At 39.5% G+C, this 11,836-nt stretch overlaps 1 long non-coding RNA gene across 1 annotated transcript in view; it reads right to left on the bottom strand.

Moving 5' to 3' along the window:
• Positions 1 to 6,978, bottom strand: part of LOC143695779 (uncharacterized) — a 34,308-nt gene extending 27,330 nt beyond the window's left edge. Inside the window, exon 1 of the long non-coding RNA XR_013185317.1 lies at positions 6,857 to 6,978. This is a non-coding gene — a long non-coding RNA (uncharacterized LOC143695779). The remainder of the gene's footprint in view (positions 1 to 6,856) is intronic.
• Between the last annotated feature and the right edge of the window lie 4,858 nt (positions 6,979 to 11,836).

The raw sequence follows: 11,836 nt of genomic DNA, 5'->3' as shown, positions 1-11,836 counted from the left end.
GGCTAGGAAGCACCACTCAGCTCTCCCCCTTACAGGGTATGGGGAACAGAAAAATTTGCTGTGTGAGAAGATTGAACAGGGTAATGGATAATGTCATCTAGGCTCCCTCTTCCATGAAAGCCTGGACAAAAGGACCTTCCAAGACCCCTTTTGTGATTCCATAAAATTGGAAGATCTCAATGATGCATGGCTCTCATATTAACTGCAGCTTTTCCTCCTTGGTTTATTCCTAATTTCAAGAGCTTGTTCTTACTTGTTTTGTTGGGTTTGGGGTTTGTTTGTTTGGGGTTTTTTGGTTTGTTTGTTTTTCCCCTGATTTCCAAGAGTAACAAATGTGAAATGGTATCCTTTTGGCTGCTAGTGGGCAGGATCTTGTGTTCTTCACACATTTAGATTTTCCATCAAAATCATCAGGAATGTATTAAAACAAGCAGGCTAGTTTCCATCTCTTGGCACGAGTCAATGAAGCATTTAGATGTACATGAAACACAAGACTGACTTTGCAACTGGCAGCTTCTAAAAAGGAGTAGATGATTTAAATATGTTCCTGAAGCAGCAATGTTTCTTTACCTGGCCACAACCAGCCCTACTAAAAGAAACAGTAAAATTGCAGACAGCCTTGCTATCCACAGCTTCCCTCAAATTAACAAGCAATTTAGGTTTGTTTTGTAGACCTTAAAAAGTCTGAAGACCACCTTGTATTAAAGGCAGCTCATTACTCTTGCCCATATGCAAGTGGACAGGAGTCTAATGTGCCAAATTCCAAGCCTGAAAGACTGTTTAACCATAAATCCCCTCACAAAACAGAAGCATGAGTGACTTATGGATTTGAAGATAGAAGGGACAAAGGAACAAAGTAGAGCCATCAGAAGGATTTTTCAGATTCTCAACACCATTGACCCAGAGCAACAACTTTACTGAATCAGCAGAAATTATCCTACAGAAAACAAAACAACAACAACAAAAAAACCACCAAAAAACACCTCAACCCACAAAAGCAATCCAAATTCCCAAAAACCTTTAAATACTTTTTTGCATCTCATGTGTAGGACTTCATGTTTCTCTGTAACTTGGCAGTGGAGCAACTTTTAGCGAGGATACCAACAGAAGATTCATCAGCAACCATAGTGACATCTGAAGAGGCATATGCTCACAAGAAGTATTTTGCCTGTTTGCTTTAACCTGATAATTAAACCCACAAAGTATAGATATGCCTTGGATAATGTCATTTACCTTGTGCACAGGTGTGTGTTCATGATTTTAAGATTATTTCAGCACTGCAAAAACATTTTATAAAATCCAGATAATGATACTATAATTGTGAGACCAACAAATATAAACATTTTAGAGAGCATTGCTTGTTATTGTTATTTCTGTTTCACTTATAAAGAAATTTCATGTAGGCCGTTTGGCTTTTTCTAGCTGAGGAGAACAGTCATGAGACAAACGATACTTCTTAGAAAAGCATTCTCTATAGATCAGTTCCTTCTAACTCATTCTTCCACTGGCAGACCTCATTCATTTTCCATGTTGGTTTTGATAAAATTAAATAGCTTTAAGAACAATAGAATTACAAGAGTTTTGAGGAAGGATGAAGCCTTAAACAGATAAAATCTTTTTTTTTCAGAAGAGGTCTGTTACAATCAATTGTTTACAAAGATGATGTAAACAGTCGGATTCCCCTGCAATTTCAAATATGTTTATTTAACTAAGATTTAAGCAACTTAAGTGAATTGTTCAGGATAAATTCTAGTCCAGAAGAATTCTGACTACATTTGCCAGGCAATGATTACCTCCATTATTTGCAACAGTGTTCATTCCTTTGCTCTAGTGTTCCCTTTCTGCATGCAACTTCCATTGATTTTATCATTGCTGCAATTAATTGACCTAAATCTAAAACAGTACTGGAAACAGAATTTAACTTGGTCAAATCACACTAAATTTGAAAGAGATTCACTGCAATGTAATCTCTGCTGAAATGTTTACAAGTTGCCTGCGGAGGAGAACTAAAAGCCAAAAGGGATTTCAGAAGGAAGCTTGTGGAAAGGCGAAATGTACCTAACTACATACACCATGTCACACCACAGTCATGTTCTCCTCTCTCCAGGATCTTCAGTCCTACCAAGAATTATATCATTTCAGTTCAGTTCTATACACTACTCCTTCCACTCAAAAGACCAAAAAGAGTGGATTAATCTGCTATAAAATGGTAGGCATGCAAAATCTAATTGCTGTCAGCATCCTGATGCAAACCACTGTGTAAATCTAAAATCTTTATAATTTCTTTCAATGAGCTTTATAACCAAGATTTGTTTGCACTTCAGGTTTTACCTTCAATGCCCTCTTAACTGCACGTTCCACCTGCATGTCTCTGAGACAACACAAGTCTCCCCATGATTTTCTGTGGCGTAGACTAACCCAAAGAGGAAGAAATACAGATTTAGCTTAAATTTAGTCAGTGGGCATGTTCCTCATGATACAACTTTCAGAAGCAGAAATCCTTGCTGTTACTAAATGAAATGAGAAATGTTGCTGTTTCTAGAGATATCAGAAAAAATTTCCACCTTTTCTTGCCTCCTCTTTGCCAAAAAAGATAAGTGAAAAGTATAAACAAGGCTTCCACATTATTAACCTGACAGAACAAGTTGCTTTTAGGCTCCAAGTAAGAGATTGAGCTATTACAGTTTTTATTTCTGGATGGCTCTAGAAAATTCATCGAAAAGGGAGTCTGTGATGATGGGCTCTGATTGTAGAGAAAAGCTACTCATGAGATTGGAGAACATTCTAATAATTCTGGGATTCAGTAGGCTCACGAAATAGAGACAACATTGCCAGGCACAATGTCCTATCTAATATGAATAAATACTAATAAAATCTTTAAAAGCATGAAAATGTAAATATATTCTCTTAGTGAAAGATATGTCTTAAAACCACCAGTACACACACACTTTTACAAACATAATAAAGTCTTTCTCCCCAAAAACTTGTGCTTTTTTTTTTTTAATTAGTGTTATTTTAATATAGAACAAACAGCACAGAACTTCAGTGTTCTGAGAATTAGGAGGACATGGACAGATTATTTTTCAGTAGAATTCATAATCTATTTATAAATTGAATTGATTTCTTCCTTAATGGCCTCTGTACCACCAAAAACCAGCAAAAATGCCAAGTAATGCTACTAATGGCTCGTCAGTCTCTATGTATGAGAAGAGTTTGTACCTCTGTACCTGCTTGTACAGAGAATCAGCATGATTACTTGCAGGCACAAATGGGTCATCCAATTAAAGACTCCATTTGGCATCCTAAAAGCTGCGTCTGGCTTTTTGAAATTCTGAGGGTTCATTCTGGGGGAATAAAACAATTATAAGGCATTTTAAAGAGACTATGAAATATAAACTATATAGCTATATTAAAAATATATATAAATTGTAAATTAAAATATATGATAGATGCATCCAGAGTTAGAAAAAATGGAAGAGGAGAGGAGTGATAGACTGGGAGAACAGAGAATATGTCCAAGGTAGGCAGATATGATCTAGGTTACTCTTCACCTTATAGATGAATCATAACAATTCTGAGTACAAGAAGATGACAAACAACCTTAATGAGAGGGAGTGCACAAAACTCAATAAACACATGGGTCTTAGAAACCCATTCATTGATTTAATCTGGCATCTTGAATCCACTAAAGCTTGAAAACAGAGGTGCTGGAAGCCATTTAAGAAGAATGTTGTGAAAACCAATGTATGAAGCAATTTGAGATGCTCACTGATGACAGCATATGAGCATGTAAGAGAGACCTCCACCCAAATAATATGTTCCATTTTTACATCTTGAGTCTGGATGGAATAAGGAGGTGGTTAAGAGCTGAGCACTGGTATGCAGACAGAAAGATCCATAATTCTGAAGAACGCTGGGAAATAATAAAGGAAGTGGTAATTAAATTAAGGCATCCTAGAGAACAAAGGGAATTTGGGGCTAAGTAGTGGGGAAAATGTAAGGAGCGAAGAAGGAAGTTAAAGTCTGAATAAGATGACAGAATTTGGTGCCTAAAGGTATCCAATTTCTCAGCATCTCAGGAATGCAACAAGGTTGTGAGAAAACACTGTTGAAACCTCGATCATTGCTTTTGCCACTGAGCTCATGTCCCAGTAGTGCTTTCTGCTTGAATCAGACTCTAATGTAGGACATTTTAATTGTGATTGCCGGCCCAGCAGAAAATGGTGAGGCTAATGGGCTGGTTATATTTAACATTGCAGAGAGAGAATATGCAGTGAAAGGTGGAACATCAAAAAGAAGAAGTGACAGAGTAAAGAGTTACCTGGAGTCAAAGCGGAGGGAAGAAGATGGTATAAGTAGGGGAAATGTGTTGGAGAAAGGAGGATAACTTCCTACTTTTGGGTTGCTGCATTTCTTTACATATATTTTCCCAAGTCTGCTGGTGGTGTTGTGACCTCAGCTATCTCACTTTAAGATCAGGCTGTTTTTTCATGGTTGTTTCAGTTTAATTTCCTCATAAAAGCATGCATCTGCCAGAGTCTACAATCAAATTTACCTTAAGTAGACAACAGTGCAAAAATGAGGGATTCATGGAACTGCTGAGGTGTGAAGGGGCCTCTGGAGATTGTCTAATACAACATCTGTGTCCAAAGCAGGGACAACTAGAGAGATTGGTCCAGTAAGGTTTTGAGTAACTCAAAGGATGGAGGCTCCTCAATCTCTCTAGGGAGCTTGTTCCAGTATTCAACCAGTTTTATACAAAAAAAAAGTTGTCTTTCAAGTTTACACAGAGTTTCCTGTGTTTCAGTTTGTGCTCATTACCCCTTGTTCTTACACTGGGCATTATCGAGAAGAGTTTGGTTTTCTCTTCTTTACCACTGCCTCATCACATATTTTTGCACATTGAAAAGACCTGCCCCTTGAGACTCTCACTTGTCCAGAGTAAAAAGTTTCAGCTCTCTCATCCTCTCCCAATATCATATACTCCAGTACTTTAATCATCTTCATGACCCTTTGCTTAACACTGGGGAGCCCAGAGCAGAATCCAGAACTCCAGAGCAGGATCCAGAACTCCAGGCTCTGGAGGAACCCAGATTGAGAAGAGGGAAGGGAAGGATCATCTCCCTTGACCCACCTGTTCTGCAGTATGGCAAATAAGACAGAATTATTGCAGGGAATTAGCAAAGGAAGACTCAACTTATTACATTTTGCAGAGAAAACTATGAGAAAAGCAGGGTGACCGCTTGTGTCAACAGTCCAACCTGGTTACACCAAAATATCTCATGGGATTCCTCTGGTATATACCTTTCTCTCAAGTATCTTTCTCTCAGACTATGGCAAAGACTCAACACCAAAAATCCAACTCCCAAGTAAATTTCCAAAAAATCCTTCATATTTTTCAGGATTGTTTATCAGAGTTGCTCACTACCTGTTACAAGACCTAGATCTGTAAAGAAACAGCAGAAGAACAGCTAGCATTATATAACACAACTACAACAAAGAAACCTTTTTCCACATTACTTATCCTGGCTGATGAGAAGTAAATGCACTACTTGTCAGAAACTAAAAGAAATCACTACCAACATATTAAAAATTATCAAAAATTCTAGAAAAATCTTCACAATTTTCCAGGGCCAAGTTTACAAGCATGCACAAACTGAGATGAACACTTATAGTCCTCCTTTTCCTCTCTCATTACAGTGCACACTCTCCTGCCTGTGAACAAAAAATCTCTGTAAGGTATGAGTCACAACAGGTGGTAAACACTGCAACATTTGAGGGCTTGTTTAGATGGTAAATGAAACCAATCCAATTAAATCAGCTGTAAATCACACTCTTTAACATTTCATCAGTAGTTAACATGAGACAGAGATTTCAGGGCCATTTTAGTACAGCTAAATGTGATTTCTTTTTTCAGCTTAAATTACATCAAAACTAGGGTTTACAAATAGACCTTAATCAAAATATTATTAATTAGAATGCAGTTATTTCCTTTGGTTCTTGTTACCACATAGATGAATCCTAAGACTTTGTAAACATATGCATACACACACAGAACACTCACTGGTTCAGTGGGAAGACAGATTACAAATTACTCAGCGCTGCCAATTAGTGAACAAGCAGGGCAAAAAAAATCTGCAAATACAGGCAAAGCAGAATGCTTCACAAAATGTATGCTGCTTCTTTTACTTGAAAAATGTCATAACTGATACTGTGAAACATCTTACCAAGAGAACCAGGGAATATCCTGTAACAGTAGATATCAGAAAATATATGAGAATATATAACACATAGGAAAGAAATTCTCATTACAGCCCTGGGTTAAATATTTAGCAAATATTCTCAGAAGAGATGCATGTCAGCTTGAGATACATATCAGCAAATGTCAAGGGAAGCTTTTATGCTGATGTATTGACATAATTGTTCAGGAATACTGCAAGTAATTTTCTGTAGGATGCCCTAAAACAAATTAGTGCTACTATATACACAACCCCCCGTTAAGCTTTCCACCAGCATTTCTGTGGTCATGTTATACCAGTGCAAATGTGCAAGAGCCAGCAAATCTTTAACTCTGCATATTCTGCAAAAAGTTTTCAAATAACTTCCTGTGAGGATTCAACAGAAAATTTTGACCTGCTAAGCTCATTCACTCAGGGAAGAAAAACTGTGCCACATGACCAATAACAAACAGGTTGTACAGCTTAAATTACCAATATTGAACACCTCCACAAACCACAGAATAATTTACAACATATCTGTCAGCTGCAAAGACTTCTGAGGAAACAGCAGCCAACTGGGAGGTGTTGCGTAAAGAGGCGAGATTCAAATAAGCAAATGAGGCAGCTTTAATACTTACATAAGTCAATGCAGCATCTACATTACTTTCACTCTCGTGTCAGCAAGTGGGACTGTTTTCCATGGATCATGTAGAGCCTGTGCCCTTACATGGAGCTGCTTTCTGTGTCAGGGAATCCAAGGCAATGCTATGCAGGAGGGATATGGCCAATAAATAAATAGATCTTCGCAAAATTAGCATCGCTGGTGTTCAGTCCCTAAGGGACAAAATGATGCAGTCAGAGTCAGGATGACTCCAGACAAATGCCATATCCACTGTGTGGATTAAACATGAATGTCTGGGTGAGTTTTTGCCACCCTATAATGACATTAAATTTTCAGATTCTGGCTCAGTGTCAAAAGACATGAAAAGGGATGTGATTACTCTCTGCAAACATACCAAGGACAAAGTGTATGATAGGAGGAAAGAGGAATGTAAAAACAATGTTGGCACAGCAATAGGGAGAAGTCAGCCAGAAACATGTTTAGATATTAGAAAAAAAGATCATAAGCTTCAGGGAAAAAAGTGACCCTGGGGCAGATATTGCATAAATATAACAAGGGAAGAAATCCTTTCCTCATTTTTAAGATGGTTGATGCTAAACATAATACAATGCAGTTACTTGTTGCAGGAAGGGACACTCTACTCCTATCAAAATTTATATACATAGAAGGAGCGACAGACATAGAAAAAGGTTGGCTGTACATAGCAAGGTGAGCCTCAAAACAATATGAACAAAAGCAAATTTATTTCCTCAAGGAAAAAAGAAACCAAAACCCAGCAGTAAGTAGCTAACATTAGCAACCATGTTATAACTTTGGATGTTGTTTTTTTCAAAATATTGGCATATTTTTGTCATGCAGCTATTATGAAGAAATCACACTGTGAAGCAAGAAGCCTTCCTGCAAACCAGGATGAGGAGCACAGAATCAGCTGCAGTTTTTTCACTACAGGGGTTTCTCTAAAGGAAAAAAATAATAATACGATCATTGGTTTTGTGCACACACACTAAGAAAAATTCAGTTTGCAAACAATGAACATCCTTTGTGTTCAGCATTGGCAAAGCAATTGATTCTAGTTTGAGATTGGACTTGTGCCACTGCAAAAGCAGTTTGTCTTTTCTGTTCTGAAAAGTACTGTAATGAAGAGCTTCAACAGAGAGGATTTTTATCATTAGACTCTGGCTATATTTTCTTTCAATTTCTCTCACTTCACCAAAAAAAGTATGGAATTCATCATTCCAGCATATTGAGAAATGAAGAAACTCTGAAATGCTGCAGAAAATGTTAGAACTAATTATATAACAAAAAAAAAAAAAAAAAAACCAACAACCCACAAAAAACACAGACAAACACAACAAAACAAACAAAACAACACCTTCCCCCCCAAGCATTAAATTTCCAATATACTGTTATCCTCCTCCTTCACAGGATTTTCTCTGCTTTCTTCATCAGAATTCAGGAGCACACGAGGATGTTACTTGCCATAGGTCCTGCAGGTCTTAGTATGCATGCTACACACATGATGGAGTAACAGAGAAAACCCCATAATTATCAGGTGAGAAATAGAGTCACATAAATAGAAAAGATTCCTAGAGTGCCAGAGAGCTTTTCTTTTGTACCCTTATGTGTTCAAGAATTCACATTTCCTCTCAAAGGAGATGCCTTTGTATATCCAAGCAAGCAGAATTAGTCTGCTTGAAAAAAAAAATCTGTCCTTCCAACAGCACCTTTATAATAAAATATGAGTAATCCCCTATAAAAATTGGGACCTTACTACAGGTTTCTGGGCCCAAAAGCTTCTTTATTCTTCACTGTGTCAGTATGTCCAATAAAAGATTTCACTTCTCCCTGTGAGTGCTGTACCTCTCATATCCTCAGACCATCTTGGGTAAAACAACCCTGCTGCATTAAGACTCGCAGCCTTAAAACTTGACAGACGTTTCTTTTTAACACCTTTTTATACAAAAGCAATAACAGCAGGTAGTAAACTAGCACTGCTGCACAGCATGGTATAGGAAGGAAGTGCTATAAAACCTATCACAATTATTTCAGTGAAAGACACGGCCATCATTAGTACTGTATTGATCAACCTCCTCCTCCCATCTCCACTGTTGGAAAATTCATTCAACATTATTATTGCTGCCTCAGACAGTATTATTATGACAGACCTGCATTATACAATAAGAGGCTTTGGTATAATTGACATCTGAAGCACCAGGGAGCTCAAATGTTTGCTGCTGGTTAGAATGAGGTCTCCAGAGGGACACTTTCTTCCTTGCAAAAAGGGCTATCACATAGTCTTTGCAGTGTGTAAATCAAATCCTCAGTGACTGCTGTTTTTTCATTACTTGTCTGTGACCTGGAACCAGATCCTTACAACACTGTGCTGCTGATTATCCACCTCTGGAACTCACAACAATACACTGCAATGATGAACCAAGACTTGGAAATTGGGCAAAGCTAATGACCTATCTGGGTTAAAACAACAGAAACTTGTTTATTTTTTTGCCTAGTTAAGTAGGAAATTGGATATATAATCCCACTGTTTGGTGCTGTGGAAAATCTCTGGCTCCCATGCATAGCTGGGCACAGGCCAGACACAGGAAGCACAGGTAGATTTAAAGCAGCCATTCCTCCCACCCTCAACCAAATTAAGCTTTTGCCAGAGGTGGTCATTAAAAGACGCACATGTTGCACATTAAAGGCCATGTGGAAATCAAAGCCAGCAATTTACATAGGGTTTCTGCTAGTGTGAAAGCCCAGGCACGCCTGGGACCTCCATCTGGCAGGAGGCTGAACACAGGAGCTGATGCAGGCAAGCACACACTGAGTCCAACTGAGCCCTGTCCCCCACTGGCAGCTGCACTTCGAACAAAGCACACGCGCAGAATCGGCCCCCAGACAACACATTAGAAAGGCTGATTTTTAATGTCTGACCATAGCCAGCTCAAGCTAGTGGTAATGATTTATAAGGGGGATTTGAGCCCACAGAAAGCACTCTACATCTGCCACAGCATGGGGAAATTCTCCTGCATACCCCAAAGTCAACATAATTTATAAAGTTCATACCCCACATCAGCTGGCCTGAGGAAGAATTCCACACACACACAGCATTTGCATGGATTCACAAGCCCAAAGGCCTCCAGATCACTCAGTTAAATTGTGACTCCCTGGGTAATTGCCAGCTCCCCACTCTGCCCATACCAGCTAGGTGGGGCACAGCCAAAGAACCATATGTAGCTTCCTTCCCTGTGCCATCATAGCTTCAAGGAAACACTAGAAGCTGGCACGGGTCACAACCACTTATTCTTAAGCCAGGACCTGAAACTGCACTGCCAATACCAGAACCAAGGAAGCAGTGGGCAATGGGGAAGGTTGAGAAAACAAGAGCAGTTTTCTTAGGGGAGCAAACCCTCAAATCCAATAGGATTGCTCAGGACACCTGAAGGAGTGTCAGGTCTGCCACCCTCACCTGAGCCACTTCCAGCATGGTGGCATTCCTGAGGTCATGTGGCAGGAGAAAGAGCACACTACTGTGTACACAGCCTGCTCCCCTCCCCAAAAAGACTACTTTCACCCTTTCCTCAGTTAGGCAGAAATTAAACAGTTTTGCAGTATGGACCAGTGCCTGTTCCCCATGCCAATCTGGATTCAAAGCCTGACACCATGCTAGTGGTTGGTTGCTGCTTGGCTTTGATTTACTGGGCTGGTGTGGGTGGGGAAGCAGGAGGAGAAACTGCTTGACATGATACAGAATGTGTATCCTTACAGTCAAATGAAACCCTGATGTTTTGTGAGTAATGAGTCAGGCAAAGGCAGGAGGGGGCTGTTTGCCACCCTATTAGGGGTGGATATCTCTGGTTAAACAAGCTGGGAACAAGGGGTGCTGGAATAGAGGCCAAATGCAGGAGAAGTGGGATAAGTTTGCTGCTTGCATGGAAGAAGAGCACGTGGATCTAATTCTACCCAGGATCCAACAGTGACACCACCACTCCGGCATTAAGAAGAGGAAAGGTGACTAATGGAGTTTGCTTAGGAGGAGGTGAGAGACCCAAAGCCCTGTCTGCCACAAAGAAGGCTCTAGGCTCTTTTGCCAGTCACTGCCAATGCCCTTGGCTCCCTCTGGCACCAGCAGAAGACACAGGCATAGGCTGAACTGAGTAGATGATCCAGCAGCCCCCCCACACTAAGGCTACAGTGCCAACATTTGTTTTCAATATTCAGGAAAGCCAAGGAAATAAGTCTCAGCAGTTATACTGAGAGAAAACAACAGAAGTCATGGCCCTGAAACCTCAGTGGCACTCTCCTGCAATTATTTCAAAAAAAGACCCATCTTACTCTCCTGTATTTGCACTCAGCAGGGGGAGGTGAACTTATCTGCTGCCTGGCTTAAGAGCTCTGCTTAGGATACCATCATAATTCTTGTCTTTCTTTTTGCTAATGGTTGCATACCTTTGATTAAAACCTGCATGGTGCATTAAAGGCTAAAACAGATGATGAATGCCATGTAGTATGTTGCGTTAGATCAGAGTTGATTAGAGTTTTTGATGATCCAGCAGCTAGAAAAGGAAACTGCATGAGCAGTGAAAATATTCAGCTGTTACTGTTGTAGGAGGCAGCGTCTTTTGTTTGACACAAGATACAAAACAGTAACTAAATGGACAATGTACTCTCTTGGTCAATGAATAGCTTTATAGCACAATAGAGCTCTGTAAAGAAAAGCTGGTGAATTAATCAGTCCAAATATTTGTAAGACTTCTTGCTTGTTTTCAAGTGGGTAACCCTCCCCCCACAACAGTTTTGGAGCCCGATGCTAGTTAGCTTATTTTTCATGATTGCAAATTTAACAATCAAGTATTTTAAAGAAACAAACTAACAACAAAGCCATGTAGTAAAAGTTAAAGATGCTGACCCAAGTGCCCATCACATCAGCATCCAGACAGATACCTTCAGCAATCTGTGCCAACACACCAGTTAAGCAAAACACTACTGCTGAAAA

Source organism: Agelaius phoeniceus, chromosome 1 (assembly GCF_051311805.1).
Source record: "Agelaius phoeniceus isolate bAgePho1 chromosome 1, bAgePho1.hap1, whole genome shotgun sequence".
In the NCBI taxonomy this organism is placed as follows: domain Eukaryota; kingdom Metazoa; phylum Chordata; class Aves; order Passeriformes; family Icteridae; genus Agelaius; species Agelaius phoeniceus.
The sequence above is the reverse complement of the archived record's forward strand: the minus strand, read 5'-3'. Positions and strand labels throughout refer to the sequence as shown.